This window comes from Pogona vitticeps, chromosome 14 (genome assembly GCF_051106095.1).
Source record: "Pogona vitticeps strain Pit_001003342236 chromosome 14, PviZW2.1, whole genome shotgun sequence".
In the NCBI taxonomy this organism is placed as follows: Eukaryota; Metazoa; Chordata; class Lepidosauria; order Squamata; family Agamidae; genus Pogona; species Pogona vitticeps.
This window is the reverse complement of record NC_135796.1, coordinates 6,501,449-6,518,006: the sequence shown is the minus strand read 5'-3', so window position 1 is coordinate 6,518,006 and position 16,558 is coordinate 6,501,449. Positions and strand designations below refer to the sequence as shown.

At 44.9% G+C, this 16,558-nt stretch overlaps 1 protein-coding gene and 1 long non-coding RNA gene across 2 annotated transcripts in view; one reads left to right on the top strand and one right to left on the bottom strand.

The window, feature by feature from the left end:
• TBX5 (T-box transcription factor 5) overlaps window positions 1–16,558 on the top strand; it is a 139,175-nt gene that overhangs the window by 18,276 nt on the left and 104,341 nt on the right. The gene's annotated exons all lie outside the window — the stretch shown is intronic.
• LOC144584743 (uncharacterized) lies at window positions 1,120–14,747 on the bottom strand. The gene is made up of 2 exons (XR_013539175.1): window positions 14,189–14,747; window positions 1,120–4,306 (listed from the first exon to the last, which is right to left on the bottom strand). It is a non-coding gene; the product is annotated as an uncharacterized LOC144584743 (long non-coding RNA).

Below are 16,558 nucleotides of genomic sequence, written 5' to 3'. Positions count from 1 at the left end.
GGCGCTTCCCCCCCGCCTCCCACCAGCAAGACGGCGGTTCAAGGCCAACCTCCGCCTCTCGCCGCCGCCCCCCACTATCTGAAAGCAATATCAGGATTAGGTTTCATTTCACCGCGTTTTATTTTATTTTTAGAACATTTCTATATCTCTTTCTTTATTAGAAACAAACAAAAAACCCGAAAGCTGTTTATAACTCCTCCCCCACCCGCCCCCATCTACAAAACATTTTTCAATTCTATATCTTTGTCTTGACACCTGCAGTGATTTTCCCTTAGTCTACAGCAGTGGTTATTAACCTTGGGTTACTCAGATGTTTTTGGACTGCAACTCCCAGAAGCCTTCACCACCAGCTGTGCTGGCTGGGGTTTCTGGGAGTTGCAGTTCAAAAACACCTGAGTAACCCAAGGTTAAGAACCACTGGTCTACAGGCCAGTACTCTATTGCTAGTCGCCATTAGAGTAGACCCATAGACTTACTGAGACTGACAGAAGTGTTGATTTACTATTCAGCAATAAAGGAGACCATCAATAAGATCCTAGTCCGTGTGGATTAACTGTAGAGCAATCTGTCCGTCTCCATCTCTTTCTACCGACTCCCGTGAAGAACTGCAAACTTCAGGTTGGGTTGCATTTGGAGAAGTTTCTTGTACTCCAGCTAAAATAAATCTGTCAATGCTATAGATGCCATATGACTCCCCCCATTACCTTTTTTGTTTAACTGAATGAAACTTAAAAGGGCTACATGGGGGAGGGATGGGGGAGCTTCACGGTGCTTAGATATCTGCTCACCGAGTCAAACAATAGGACAACTCCCAAATAAATGCACAGCAGATTTTATCCTAAAAATAGTAAAACGTATATATCATCATCACTGGATTTGTAGGGCTCTCTCTAGAGTAAGGATGAGGCATAATTTTGCTTACTCTTTTCCTCTCCATCTTTGGGGAGAAAAGTTCTGTAGCTGAGATTAAGAGGTGAGGACAAATGTTGTCTTGAGATCCCACATATTCCAGGATTACCTTTGACATTTTCAAAGCTGTTTGTTTCTAATTTTAGATATGTTTTCCATGTTGGAAGTAAGAGGTAAAGAGACAAACAGCTGATTAGGTTTTGAGAGGGATGGGAGAGATCTCTGTGTTTGTATCTGATTTAATGTAATTTGTCTTAGTGACTGCTCGACAGGAGGAAGAACTATTCATAGTGGCAATATTAAAGTAATTGTTGCCTAGCCTTCCATTTTTTCTTTCACAGGCCAGATGCCCCACCACTATTTTTCCATATATTACCTACACCTTTTAATATGACCTTGACATCTATGGATTCAAGAGTTAATTGACAGCAGTTGATCCTGTTTCTCCTGAAAGTCAATTGGTCTTTTTCCCTCTTCTAAAACTCTGAATATTTTTTTAAAAAAAGATTGTTCTGTTTTGTTTTGTGTTGCTATGCCAGCCTATCTCTCTAGTTTTGTTGTCTGTGGAAAAAGACATGGGACATGGACTTCCTGAATGTGAATTTAGCACATGACCTCTGTCTATTTCTTGCTGCAGGGTTGCCTCTGTGTGCCCAATGTCTCTGTTGTTGTTACTGCTGCTGCATACATAGGTACTTAGCAAATACCGAGTCATTAGATATTCTCGTTGCCTTTTCATAGGACACTTTACAGACTTTTCTGAGCAAAAGACAAGGGATTGGAGGGGTCTGATGAAGTTCAGATCTAAGCATGTTAAGTCCGTTTCATTTCAGGTGGAAAGCCCTGGTTGAACTATCACGGAATGAAAGGAGAGGAGCTTATCAATTCTATCTTATTTAGTTTTGTTCAGAAAAAGTGCCACTGAAGGGATCCTAAAAGTGTATCAAACGACAGTGTTAAAAAGTTTTGTTACCAGTGACCTTGGTGACGCAGATATATTTGTGTGTCGAAAAACAGGGCCGTGTAATGAATACTCTGTCTGTGGAAGACCATTTAGTGGTTAAGTTTCAGCCAAAGGAATTAAAAACAGGACCTTCAAAAAGTACCCCATTCCCCAGATACTCCTCCTCCATACATTGCCTGTTAGTGTCAAACAAGAAGACATTAGATAGTGTAAGGGGGGGAAACATCTTTAAAAGAGAGCAGTTGTGGGTGGAATCGCAGAATTATTTATGTCCAAAATTCCCTGTAGTCCCAGAGCATGTTTAGATGTGGGAATATATCCCCCCAAATTCCCTCTAACCTCCTCCTTGACCCCTTGCATTCTTGTGCATAAGAAAAAGGGTGGAAAAAGAAAAGAAAACGGACTGAACCCCCTTCTCCTTTGTAACTCAGATTGAAAGCAGAAGTTGTTCGATGAACTTGGTTTGGAAGGGAAAATAATTTTGCCTGTGGGGATTGTTGCATGATTTTATGAAGCCATAAATACTTGAATGCCCGCATACATGACCAGAACTTCAGGATTACGTGTGTGCAGGGAAATTTGGGCTGGTGGTTGGTTTTGTAGTTGGGGCTCAAAGAAGGCCATCCTGTGTGTAGGGAGGCTATTAAACTGCAACCTGATCTTGCCAAGGCCTTCTTGACCGAATTAAATGCGCCGGGCACAATCCTGTGGGAAGCCCTCTGGAGGACTTGGAAACAACATCTGGGCTCATGTGAGCAGTGGAATCTGTCTTGGAGCTAACCTATGTTTTGCTCAAGCTTCAGTTCCCGGCACTGGGTCCCAGGCGGCAGCCCCATCGAGTGCCACAGAGGGACTTGCTTCCTATTCACAACCCTTTCCTTTGCACACTTTCCTGGAAGTAAGGCCATGAAACATAATGGGACTTTATTGCAAGTAAATATGCAGGTATGCACTGTATACCTGCCATAATTGCATGAAAAGAAACTTAGGGCCAAAGAGATGGATTTGAATTTCTGTTTTTTTCTCTTTCACACAACAACTCTACAAGGTGGGGTGAGGCCAGAGAGAGAGAGAAAGGCAAAATGGAAGATATTCAGCTCAAGAAAGCAAGGGCAACTTGCTTTCTTGGACCACTTAAAAAGAAGCAGCTAGCATCTTTTCGGTCCCATCAAACAAAAGGCTGCCCGCATCCAGCATTTCCCCTCTCCTGCCAAGTTAGATGAGTTCACCGCAGCTCCTTGTTTCCTTGTTGTTCGCAGGAGTAAACTGATTGCCCCAATCCAAATCAGGCACTCTGTTCAGATGAAAGAACGCACAATCTGTCCACACCCCACCCCAGGAAAGGGGAAAATGAAACCTTTAACCATTATAGTCTGACAGGTCCTCCTCTGTCACAGCTCTCGCCGGAAAATAATCTCTCCTCCTCTTTTATTTATGTTTGTAACTTTATATTACTAAATAATGTAGTCTTTGGATTAACTTCAAAGAACCATTGGCTCAAGTGATGAATTTTGTTTGATGTTTTGTTTTGTTTTGTTTAAAAACTCTCTTGTTAAATGCCCTGTATGAGTCCTGTAATCAAATAAAGTCCCTCTATATCCTATATCGACAAAGGCTCCTGGCTCTCGCTGGGGGATGGGGGGGTCTCTCTCCCCCCCACCCCGTCCATCACAGTCACTTATGTAATGTTTTCCTAGTGATGGATTTCGCAGGAGATTAATTATTGCTTTCCAAATCGCCCTCTCACCAGCTGGGCCCTTATCTTACACTTCGCAGTTTGCCTGTGTGTTATGTGTGTGAGATATTTGTGTGGAGTTTTGAGAGGGGATTACCTCCCGCCCAGCAAGGAGAAAAATAAGCGTTTAGTGTATATCAAAAGAATGAGCCAAGACTGACCAAGATGTAATGTAATTGGTACTTGGGTGTATGTTGTGTGTAAGGCTGATAATTCCTCTGGGAGGTTCGCCAGAGTCTGAACATGCTTTGAAAACTGTGCCTCAGCCAAGACTCAATGGGCAGTACTTCCTTTATGCAATTCATCATTGCCACGACATGGGGCTTACAGAACCTACTGAGGCCACAGCCCGGATCCTACCATGGACTCGCAGAACAACATGTAGTCCACGAGGAAGGAACCTTTGGTTGTCTGGGTGTGGTTAGACTCCAGCTCTGTAGCTGCCATCCTCTTCACGGACTAGACCATGATCGCATTTTAACACCATGAACTTCATTTTAGCACTTCTGAGTTCCTCTCCAGACAAGCTTGACCACCACGGACTGGGCATCAGTAATTCAAACTCTAGACCACCAACCATCTTTGCCTTGACGTCGTCCAGTAGGAAAGCAATTTTCAAATCAGTTTGCAACGGGCTTTCCTTCAACATCCGGACAGGAAATCCATCTCTCCGTTCGCTCTCCCTTTCTTGGGCATGCCTGGCAAAAGAGGCGGGTGGGGGCTGAAGGGTTAGGAGAAGAGAATGCCCTTTTAATTGCTTTATCCACATAGATTTTTCATTTAAACAAACCGCTTGCTGCTGGGCCCTAAGCATGTTTTACAGCTTGGGGAAGAGTAACTTTTCGGAAGTAGAGGTGGTAGAGTTTGCCCCACCCGGAAGGGCCCCTGTAGCCCCCCCCCCCTCCAAAAGGTGTCATTCGACAATGTGAGGGCGCCAGGTCCGGCCTTCTCGTCCGCTTCTGCTATAGCGTAGAGAAGAAAGGGCAGGGCAGACAGAAGGTATTAAGAGGTATTTCTGGACAGACGACAGCCGGTTATTCCGAGAGGGCGGGATTTAAATGCTCCCGACTCCTTTTACCCCGTCGGGTGCGCGTACTTCGGACTGCGCCCCCGAGTCCACACCTCACGCAATGAGGCGGCACCCGCGGATCATTGCGGAGCCGTTCCTTGAAACGGGAGTTCAAGCTCTGGCGAACCTCCGGGGGAAAATCTCGCGCGCCAGCCGGCCCGCAGAGAGCGAAGTACAGCATCATCTTCCAGTTTCTGAGACGGCGATTAGAAGCTCAGTAACCGATCTCCAGCGGAATCCATCCTAAGGAAAACATTACGCAAGTGACCAAGACCGGCGGAGTGGCAGAACCTCTCCTCCAGCCGCCCCTTCCCCGCCAGTGCGAATCTTGTGTGGCTGTCCGGTGCAAACGGACAGGACGCGCGGGATTTCAGCTTTGGGGGGAGCCATCAATTGCTCAATAAATTGCGCGTGTGGAAAATCCCCAGTAAGATCTGGTCCCTAATCTCTCACAGGTTAACAGAGGTTCTCAGGGTGGACGAGGATCTCTCTCTCTCTCTCTCTTTAATTACTGCTCTCATAATTCCACAATTCCATGCCAGTGCTTGCTGGGGAAACCTGTCCAAAAAGTAACTTTTCCGAAGTCTGCAGCAAGGAAACAAAAACAAAAGCTCCTTAGGAGCTTACAGTACAAAGGCCAAGAAGACTGAGCCAGGAGGAGGAGAAGGAAGCCGGAGAGGGAGGTGGGGACATGCAGGGAGCGATCCAAACACAGCCAGACTTTGGAGCTGACGGTCCAAGAAGACCCGAAAGCGCCAAACGGGCTGGGGGGGGGGCACCCAAGCGCCGCCGTGGGGGGTCAGCTCAACACATCTTGAAGAGAAGCGCAGTTCATGAATATTCTATATGCCGCCACATTTGAAACCGTGGATATTCCCGCTCTCCCATACAGGGCAGGCCAAGCAGCATTTCATAGGGTGATAAACCAATATCCTTCCCAAGGGGCAGTCCTGATTCTCAATAGCGCAATTAGCAAGCGCCTTATCCATGACAGCTTGGTCTCCAACTCTAATTTTGCCGACTGCTTTTTCAATGTTTGATTCATTCACTCCACACGCCCAGAGGAGGGAGGGGCTGCCATGGAATACGAAATCCCCACGTTATTCCCACACCATCCATTATCCCCTGCAAAACCTTAGAAGTGAAATGAAGCCCTTGAGCTGAGTCCACTGTTTCCACTAATCCATATCGAGGTATTATCTGCTCTAATATAATCTTTGCCACCCTTGTGGCAGTTTTCTCAAAAACTTCTTGTTTATTTTCTTGCATATCAAATGCCATTCATGCCCTTGTGTAGCTACAGTGTATATGCCTACACAGCCTTATTTCCTGAGAGCCATATCACACATAGCTTGAATTCCCCAGTGCGTTCCCTGATGTAAAATGCTCATAATCTGTCTCATAGTTGGCTTTGACAACATTTGTTGACCATCACATTGCTAACATGAATACATGTTGCCATCCAAAGAGGGACAAGAGGCTTAAACTACATCGCAGTGCCTGTTCAGTTACTGGGAAGGGCGAAACGTTCCTTTAAGGTTTCCAGTTGCAGAATGGATGCAACAACTGGTAATTCTGCATATCGCTGGGTTTTAAAGGCAACCAGAGTATGCAAAAGGTTTTTTTAAAAAAAACAATTTTTAGGTTCTAAATTTCTTTTTATTTTTATTTTTTAATTATTATTATTTTGGAAAATGAAAGAAGAAGCAGGAATGGAGAGCAATAAAGTCAATGTACACTGTTACACTCTTGTCTCCTGTTGACAGGAATGTGTCTGATGGAGTTAAGTGCAGTTTCTGGCTATGCTGGTTACCACATTTGGCAGATGTATTCCAGAAAAAGTGACCTGGGCAGGCTATGAGCAGAAGAAGCCTTTTCTCTCTCCCAGAGTTGTAGAGCTGAAAAAGTGTCAAACTACTCTGTCCACCTTTGCAGTTAGAAGTTACCTATCTAACCCCAGATCATAAATCCAGGAGCAGAGTGGTTTTTAAAGAGGACATGTTTGCTCATTCCCATTTGTTCTGCTGGATAACCTTCCCTTGACGTAGGAAAGGGGAACCCTTTGCTCTTTTCATGAATTCATTTCCCCCTGGGAAAGGGACCAAAATAGATGAACTTGTACTGAAGGAGACATTCACTAGTCTGTGTACAGCCAGTTCCTGATAAACGGGTCTCCTCAGAATTCAGATTCACCAGTTTTGGAAGTGTTTACATAGGCTGAAATCTTGTTGATTAGCATAGTAAGTTGCAACTAAAGTAAGCCCATTGAATCAGTGACAATTTAGCGAGTCAACTCCTTTGTAATTTCCACAGGTTTAATAGACATACTCTAGTTTCAACCTACTGTGCTAAGCAACAGGACTTCGGCTGTACAATTGTAGCCTTGAAGTCAGTACCAAAGGTCCATTTCTGATTTGTTTGTTGATTTTTTTAAAAAAAAGAAAAGTGTATAAGGTTTTTTTTTCTTTTTATCAATTGGGTCAAGGAAGATCATAGGGAAGTGGGGGAAGTGTATAAGGTTTCTGAGTGTATTGATTTACCCTTGAACAAAAGACACCAGATCATGAGGGCCACTTCAGTGAGTACTAGAAGCAAATGTATACATTTGGTATCTACTGACACTTTTAACCATCACAGACATTAGAGATGCTTTTCATCATCACAGTCATCCTTACCCCCTTCCTTGAATTCACCCACTCACACTTGCAGAATATTTGCTTTACAATGCCACTGGGCACTGCCCAACCTCATTCTCTAGAGGTGTTTCAGCTGAAGATGACTCAGGCTTGAATTTTGTGCCTGCAAAGTATGCAACGTCGGAATTTCTCTCCTGTCACTTCAACCTTTTTTCAAGGTTAAAGCTGCTTGCACTCATATCTGCAGTGGCACTCCTGCTGTAGCTTGGGTGCAAGGTTGTAGCCAGGCTGTGCCCTTTGTCTGCCTGTGAAATGGGATACGGTGGCAAGCAAGGAAGCTGGATGGTTCACTTTGTGATACAAAGAATTAGGGAAAAGTAGGGCGGTCTCACTCTGATCAAACATAGCTCTGAGGTGGGATCTTTCAGGTGTTGCTCGAAAACTCCTGGCATTCCTCACTGCTGACTGTGATGGCTAGGTCTTATGGGAGTTGTGGTTCAACAGCAACTTTGCCCGCATGGAAACAATTGGCTTTACTCACCTCAAGCTCATTTTTACACCAATGGACTTTCCAACAGTGAACCTGTCCTCCTCCAATCATCTGCTCTTAGCACTTTCCCAGCCCAAATAACCAGAAGCAGGATTTCAGAAGTTATGAAATCTTTTCTATCTTTTAGACTCTCTTGCCTCTACTTCCGCCTACACCTGTTTTTAGACTGATATTCTCAGGATCTACCTATTAGTCTTCTTTGCTTTAACCTCCTTTCATGTTTCTAAAAGGATCAGACATGTCATCTCTGCCTCTGCCATGTGCTGCTGAGATTAATACTGGGATTTAGTTTTTTTCTGTCTGAAAAGTAGCTTTCTCAACAAAAGGTTAATTATTAGATTTCAGCTACTTCTTCTGCTTTATTATGGGTCTGTGGGGGAACTGACTGCCCTTGTACCCACACAGCACCTATTCTGTTACAAAGAGAGAAAACATTAATATATTCCCCATATGTAACAGGGAAGAGGGTTTTCCATTCCCCCCCCCTCAATATGTCTAAAGAAGTGGACATGGCTTATGAAAGCTCACATTAAAATATAATAGTTAGTCTTTAAAATGCCATGTGTTGTTGGGTTTTTTTCCTTTTTTTGTTTTGTTTCTTTGGCTTTTGCCTGCTATGAGCCTAAGAAGAGGGTATCTATTCTGCAGATCAGTTTGATACCACTGTGTGTGTGTGTGTGTGTGTGTGTGTGTGTGTGTGTGTGTGTATGATTGTATGCATGATTGTATTTAATTTAGCATCATTTGTAGGCCATATTTTTCCCCAAATAAGTAGAATTAAAACTGCAATAAACTGTGCATTTTTTAAAAATGCATTCGCTGTGATGGCTTTATCTTATAAAAGCCTATCATTTACTGGGATACTTAACACTGCCTACCAAAGAGCTCTTGTGCTGTAGACCAACAGGGTGCCCTTTAGATCTCTAGAAAATAATTCTAAATACTTCACCAAAGTACAAATGCCAGGATTTCATGAGATGAAGCCATGGCAGTGGAAGTGGGACCAAACTGATAGAACTTTGCAGTGTAGATATGCTCTGATGGATTGCTTGGCTTTCCAGAGCATTTATGATACCTTGGCAATGTATACAGTCACCAGGATTAAACACTGAAGTTTGATCTTGACTTGTGACATTACAGGTCACAGTTAGCTGTTGGTGGAGCCATGACGGAAGATTACTTCCTCTAGAAAAGCAAACAACTCCCTATGTATAGAAATTGTGTATCTTATAGAAGAGTTCTAGTTTTGGACCAGTGTGCTCTTTGCCACTGTCTGTGGAGCCAGAGTGATGTCAGGAGGAAATTCTCCTGCTTAACACCACACAAGTTTATGGATGCTTGAGCTGAAGTCAGTGTTGGGGAAAATAGCAATCTTGCATGCACTAACACTTCCTATTAGTGGGAGGGTGTTTACAACCTCAAGCGATTGTTCTTTGCCACATTTGATTGGTTGTTCCTGCATTGGGGTCACCCCTTTCTTCCTTTTCATCTGGAATTTCTTTTGCTTCATTGGTTGCTTTCTTCCTCCTTGACCTCCATTAGAGAAACTGCCATGTAAGGCATCTTGCATGTGGTAGGTTCCATTTGTACTTCTTGTTTCCTTTGTTGGCTGTGACTACAGATGATCACTGTGAGTAAACTTACTTTTTCTACTTAAAGATGCACCTAGAGTGACTTTTTATTGCAGAAAAAGCTAGATTTATGTGTTCCTGGAGGACTGGTGAGACTGGGCTAAATCTCTCATATTTCTTTGTTATATTTCTGTCTTGTGCTCTACTAACAAAAGGAATAACCAAGTTCCCAGTAGAAAACTCTTTAACCAAAAATTCCCATCAGTCAGCCCAACTGGGTTCAGTGAGTCTTGCTCTGAAAGAACTCCACACAGGATCATAGCCTAACCCTGCTGGTTTAGCATAAACCTGAGAAGACCACTCAGCAGAGGAAATCCAGGTCGAAAGCCATTTGTTTTGTACTAGAACCAGGTCTGCCACTCCCAGATTGAGTAGACCTTACTAAATCAGTTGTTGATTCAGTGAGGTCAATACTTGTGGCAATTGCATTGGATATAATGGATATAATAAACAATAATTAGTTTTTAGAACTGCTGAGCTGGAAGGGACCCTATGGATCATTGAGTCAAGGAGGCTCAGTGGGGAATCGAACACCCAACCTCTGGCTCCACAGCCAGAGACAGCAGTATGTCAACTCTATGACAAACTAGCAAGTTAATTTATGCCCATGTTGGCAAGGGAGCCAGAAGTGCCAGGAGGTGGACAGCCCTTTTCCTCTCATCATCCCACCCTCTGTCTGTCACACAAGTATGTGTGTGCACGCGCATGCATACACACACACACACACACACACCACAGCCCCTTCCACCCATTCATTCATATGAACAAACACAAGATCATCTCATTTATTCACTACTTACCAATTATTTTTCTCTTATAAACAGACATACACAGTGTTAATTGGATGAAGGCACATTTACTCTATTTTGTAAACCAGCAGCCCCTTTCTCACGAAATCCACAGGCACATGGGACTTGGTCCAGATTAAGATCCATCCATGTGGACTGTGCTTGGGATGTGTGTAAACCTTTTGCCTCAAACAACAATCTCAGACCATATTCAAACAATTAAAACTAGTGCGCCAGGTAACTAGGATAACACATTATTTAGTTACGTCCTGGCTAGATTGCTGAAATGCACTCTGCATGGGGATGCGTCTGAAAGGTGCTCAGAAACTTCAGCAGGTCCAAAATGTGACAGCCAGATTGCTAAGTGTGGCAGGCCACAAGGATCAAATGGCCCTCCTGTTACAGCAGCTCTACTGGCAGCCAATTTCTCGGCACAATTCAAACTGCTGGTTCTAACCTATAAATCCCTAAACAGCTTGAGCCCAAACTATCTCAAGGACCACATCTTCCTTAAGGAGTCTGCTCGGGTGTTAAGATCATCAGGAGACGCCTTTCTTTTGGTCCCACCACCTTTGCAGGTGCGCTTGGTGGGAACATGGAAGAGGACCTTCTCTGTTGCTGCTCCCAGACTGTGGAACTCCCTGCCACAGGAAGTCAGGCTAGCCCCATCTTTGCTGTCATTCCACAAGCAGGTGGAGATTTTTTTTCTTTTCAGGCAAGTTTTCCCTCAGTGACTGGCCACCTGAGTGGGATTTTTAAATGGGTTGTTGGTTACTGCTTTGAATGTGTTTTTGGCGTTGCTTTTGTTTACTGTGTTTTTTTTTAGTGTGATGTTTGCTTGAAACTTTTTAGTATTTGCATACCTACTGCTTTTAGCTTTAATATGGTCCTTTGATGACGTAAGCTGCTTTGGGTCCTTTTTAAGGAAAAAGGCAAGGTAAAAATATTCTCAACAAATAAAATGAGCAAATATTAGAACCCTTGAGCCAGCCATTTGAATTGGGAGGTGGCATTCCATTTGCTTTGTGTGGTAAAGAGGGAGGGAGGGACAGGGGCTACTCTGAGGAGTGCTGCTAACCACAGAGGGGGGCGGGTGTCTTGGCACGTGTCTGGAAGGGCTCCAGCCCATTTGTGTTCCTTTGATCAGGCTTCAGAAAACAGACCTCTAATGGATGGGTCCCTTTGTACTGGGAAACAAAAAGTACAAGTGAAAATAAATACACAGAGCACTCCCTCCTGCCCAGTAACTTTTCTTTTGTTGTACAGTATGCGCCATTTGTTCCAGGACCCTTAGAAAGAAAGGAAGAAAGGAAGAAAGAAATCAGCCCCCTTTTCCAACTTCAGCCGGGTTCCAAAACACAGTCATGCAGTGGGGGGTGGGGTGTAAAGAATACTACTTGTGTCACTTTCTTGGCCCTTGCTTGTGTGATCCCTGCCTTGTTATTTCTTGCCACTTCTTCTACAGTTGTTTGGGGTAATGGGGGGGAGGGAGCCGTGGAGATGGTATTGGAAATAGCAGGATTTTAAAAAGAACTATTTTTATTATAAAGGTGGCTAACTGCTCTTTAGCCTGCTTTTTCTTTTCTCTGTGCTTCTAAATCATATCATACTTTATTCCCCCTCAGCCTTCTCTGTCCTCCAGTTGTTTCCATGCTTCCACTTGGTAAGCTGAGTGGGAAGACCTCAGAATGCATAGGATTTAAATACACATATATACATATGAGAATGGCTGATGGTCTGATTCCAAAAGATCTCCTGTATGGAGAATGAGTGCAGGGAAATCACCCCAGAGGGAGACCCCAGCTGCGATACAAGGAGATCTGCAAGTGGGGTCTGAAGGCCTTAGGAATGGACCTCAACAGATGGGACACTTTGATGTCTGAGCATTCAGCCTGGAGGCAGGTGGTGCATCATGGCCTCTCCCAATTTGGAGAGACCCTTGTCCAGCAGGCTGAGGCAAAGAGGCAGTCCCAGAAGCAGCAAAATCAGGGAGCTGGACAGGGGACAGATTGTATTTGTCTTCAGTGTGGATGGGATGGTCACTCTCGAATTGGCCTTCTCAGCCACACTAGATGCTGTTCCAAGTCCCCCATACAGAGCACAATACCATAGTCTCCTGAGACTGAAGGATGCCTAAGAAGAACACACACACACACATATATATGTATATGTGTATGTGTATGTATATGTATATGTATATGTATATGTATATATGTATGTATGTATATATGTATATATGTATATATGTATATATGTATATATGTATATATGTATATATGTATATGCTGGATCACTCTATCGCTTGGGCATCTGGCTCCAGAGCCAGATGTTGGGGAGTTCGATTCTCCACTGTGTCCCTTTGATAGGGGCTGGACTTGATGATCTAGTGGGTCCCTTCCAGGTCTGCAGTTCTAAGATGATGGTGTTGCTGGTGGTGATTTAGCATGCCTGGGGCCTTGTTGAAGGTAAAACTAGAAGGTGAAGAGCACAAAAGCACAGCCCACAAGGTATTATCATCCTCAGAAACACCTCTTAGAAATGATTTGATTTGCATTGTGCAGGGCCCTCCAGATGTTGCCAGACTGCAGCGCCCATCGTTCTTTGCCAGCACAACCGGTGGTGACAAATGATAAGCACTGCAATCTAGAAACACTTGAAGGGCCACACCTTTGCTGAGGTCCAACCTTTGGGAAACCCAGAGCACATTTCCCCCATTTCCCTGGGTGACCCTAGGAGAAGTTGTTGAACTGCAGGCTTAGTCAACAGAGCGCAGGGGAAAGGCTTATAAGCACTGTAGTCTGGCAACAGCCAGAAAGTCAGACTATTTTTTCAGTCCTACACTGGCTCATAAATATGGGCAGTTGTGTTTTTCTGTGAGCAAAATCTCTGCAAAGTTACCATTTAAAGGCAAAACAAAAGAGGGAAATTTTTTATAAAAGAACCTTATTCTCATTTTCCTCAGAACCAAGTTTCCCCTCTTCAGTCTTCAGTGGTGCTCATTAGGTATTACCTAAGGTAAAAGCATTACCTTAACAAGGTAATGCTTTTAATAATGCTTTTCTTTTACTGTCCATTTCATAATTTCCTCTTATTGGCCGTAGCAAAAGAGTCTCATTCTTCTTGGAAGAGGTGCTAAGAAAATGTATGGGTCTGTCCTTTATTTATTTATTTGAAAAGCAGTATTCCCCAAACTGATGTCTTCCAGACTACAACTTCCATCATCCCCATCTCCACTGATAGCACCTATTACAGAGGCTACATGGTAGCTGAGGGCCAGAAGCAAGTCTTTACCAGCCATATCCTAGGAGGTGTCTGGGTGGGACTGATCCTGGAATTTACAGGATCCCAAGGAGGTGGTGCATTCTTTCCCAGCCCCCCCCCCCATCCTTCTCTTTGACCCTGCATATAGGAAGGGTTCAGCACTATAGCTTCTGCCCAGGAGTATCCTGTCTCACAGGGTGATGGGTCTGGTCTAGTCTGGTTTTGGCATCCGAAAAATCTGACCTTGGAGAGAAGCATTGCCTTTTCAAACTACAGCTCCTAGGATGCCTTGTCAGGAAATTCTGAGAGCCATCCTCCAGAGACTTTCATTTATGATCAATACTTAGAATTACGGCCTCTATGTTGTTGGTTTATTTATTTGTCTGAATCCTTTGTGGCCACCTTCCGGCTGTTCAGGGGACCCAAAGGAGCCCATGGTGCTAAAAAAAAGTCACGCTGAAAACACAATCCATTGCAAGGTGTTTTTTTTAATTAAACATACAATAATTAAGAATGCATTAATTGTGCAGTAATAAGGAATTTTAAAAGAATGTTAAAAACTTTTAAAACACACTTAGAATAAAAAATCCGGCATCTGGGGATTCGGTGGGTTGAGACAGGAAACTAAACAAACAGGAAACCTACCTAATTTGGAAAGGGGCCAGGCTCTCTCTCTCTCTCTCTCCAGCTGTCCCGCCCGGCGGTACGTCCTGCAGCTGTGAAGGGCCGCTAGAGCCTTCCTCGTCTCCTGGGGAGGACAGAGGTTGCAGTCGGACACATCAGGAAGGCCCCGAAGGTCTCCGAGTCCTCCTTCCCCCTCCTGGCTCCCTTCGCCCTACCCCACTTTCCTCCGCCGCTTCTAGCGGGAGGCGGCGGGGGGGGGGAGGCTTGATGGATCCTCCTCGGGAGCTGCCATTCGCGGCAGGCATGAATCAAAAGGTCTCCGAGAGAGGGTGGAAAGGTTGGCTTGACCCTTCCTACCGGGCGGGGAGCTTGCCTGCCTTCCCCGCCCCTCCGGTTGCCCCCTGCAAATGCTCGGCCGCGTAATGGGCTCCTAATGACGCGCGATCTGTTTGCTTTAACGTCGCACCTCGCGGCGGCTTCCTCTTTCGCGAGCGAGGTGGGGCGCGGAGGGCGCCGGCGCCGCTGTGTGTGGCTGAGCCGGGCGGGGGGGGGGTCCTGCCTGACGGAGTGGGGTGGGGGTATCGCTCAACGCCGGCCTGTTGAGAGTTCAGATTGTGAACTCTCTCCCCCCCCCTTTGCTAACCCTTCCCTTCCCTTTGGCTTTATAGCACTGATTCCCCCCTCCCCACAAGAGCCAATGGAATCCAGCTCCGCTTCTCCTCCCCCCCACCCCACCAATGTGCTCCCCGGCTAAAGCAGTTGGGGGAGCTAGAAATATAGCTCCCCTCCCCAATGGGCCACGAAGCTCCCTGGGTGAGCTTGTTGCCAGCCCTGTTGCCTCGCAGGGTTGTTGTGAGCATAAAGGGAGGTGGGGAGGAGAGCCGGGGGGAAAAGCCTGGTGGGAAAAGATAAGATACCGAAGCAAGAATAAATAAAACGCTGTGAGATTGAAAAGGAGTTAAAACGCTGTCACCTTGCGGACTTCAGAGGAAAGTGAGATGTAAAAGTAGCAAACAAACAGACATGGTAACCTCCAGTCCAAATGGACTGTCTCTCCGGTCATGCCCGACCATGTCTTGGAGCTAGGGGCTAGTGGTGGGGGCCCATCATGGCTCAGGATCATTCCTGCTTTCTCAGCCTTGTTTAACCTGCAGACAGAATGTATGGGGTGGGGAAGAGCCCCGTGCGGCACCCCAAGAACTTTTCCAGGAAGGGCAAGAGTTTGTACGTGTGTGTGAGAGAGAGTTACCATTAGCCTCAGACTGCAAACAAGTTGTGGTAGGGTCATGCAGTAGCATTTTATGACTGTCAAAAGCCATGGACAATATAATACACGTTGACCTGGCATCCTCCAAGGATCACCTCTTAGCACCTCTCTAGTCCAAAGAGCCAGGAGGGGGATGAGGGAGTAGATGTCAGGAAAGGCTAATCTGACCTTTTGACTCTTAGACCTCTGCTTCCTCCTGCACATCTTCTTAGGGTCCACCTATCACTCTTCCTCACTTCAACTTCCTTTCATGCTTCTGTAAGGAGCAGACATCCTGTCTCTCCTTCTGCCATGGGCTCTCCTGCCATTCGTGTCTATCTAGTTAGGATTAGGATTTGGGCTTTCTTATACAGTACTTACTCTGCTATTGAGAATGAAACTTTGGTGTTGTTCTCTCCCACGTGCTAAGGACACTCACAACAAAATACATACAACAATAAATGTCTAAATTTGATCTATGACAAATATCCCTTATTAGGGAAGGACCCAAAGAAGAAGACTTCTTTGCTTAAGAATTGGTGCGGATGACTTCTGAAGGCCTAACACTGAAATGAGAAGTTTCCATATACACAGATATCACTTCAAGCCGTAGCTTTCTTTTAAAAATTCAGAAAGTGAGTTAGTCGCCATCAAGGCCAAACTCATTCTGTGCATATAACAAATCCCCTGATTTTTCTACACTTGAGCTCTAATTCTTATTCAAGCATCTGGAAGCTACAGGGTGCCTTGTACAAAATTGTGATTTCAGCATAATGGGTTATGGATTCATATAAATACTCCGTACATTCCACCTTCTGGACTGTTAATGAAGGAGACTGCAGGTTGGAGCAATTCTTTGTTACTGTGCATACAAAGGAAATCATTGGAAATGAAAATCTAACTGCAAGCATCTCTCCCAGGAAGTTTGACAAGGATGGCAAATTGAGAGCAGAAAGCAGTCACAAAATAGCAGAAGCCCCTAACATGGACCCAGAAAGGGCTGAGTAGGAATGCTTTGGAGAAACAGTCAGATTAATTCTAGCAAAGAGGTGACCTAATTGCTGACTTCAGGAGGGAACCATCCCATCCCTAAAGCAGGCCAAACAGTGGGCTAAATGCCTGTGAAGTCACCTTCTTACCCTAAA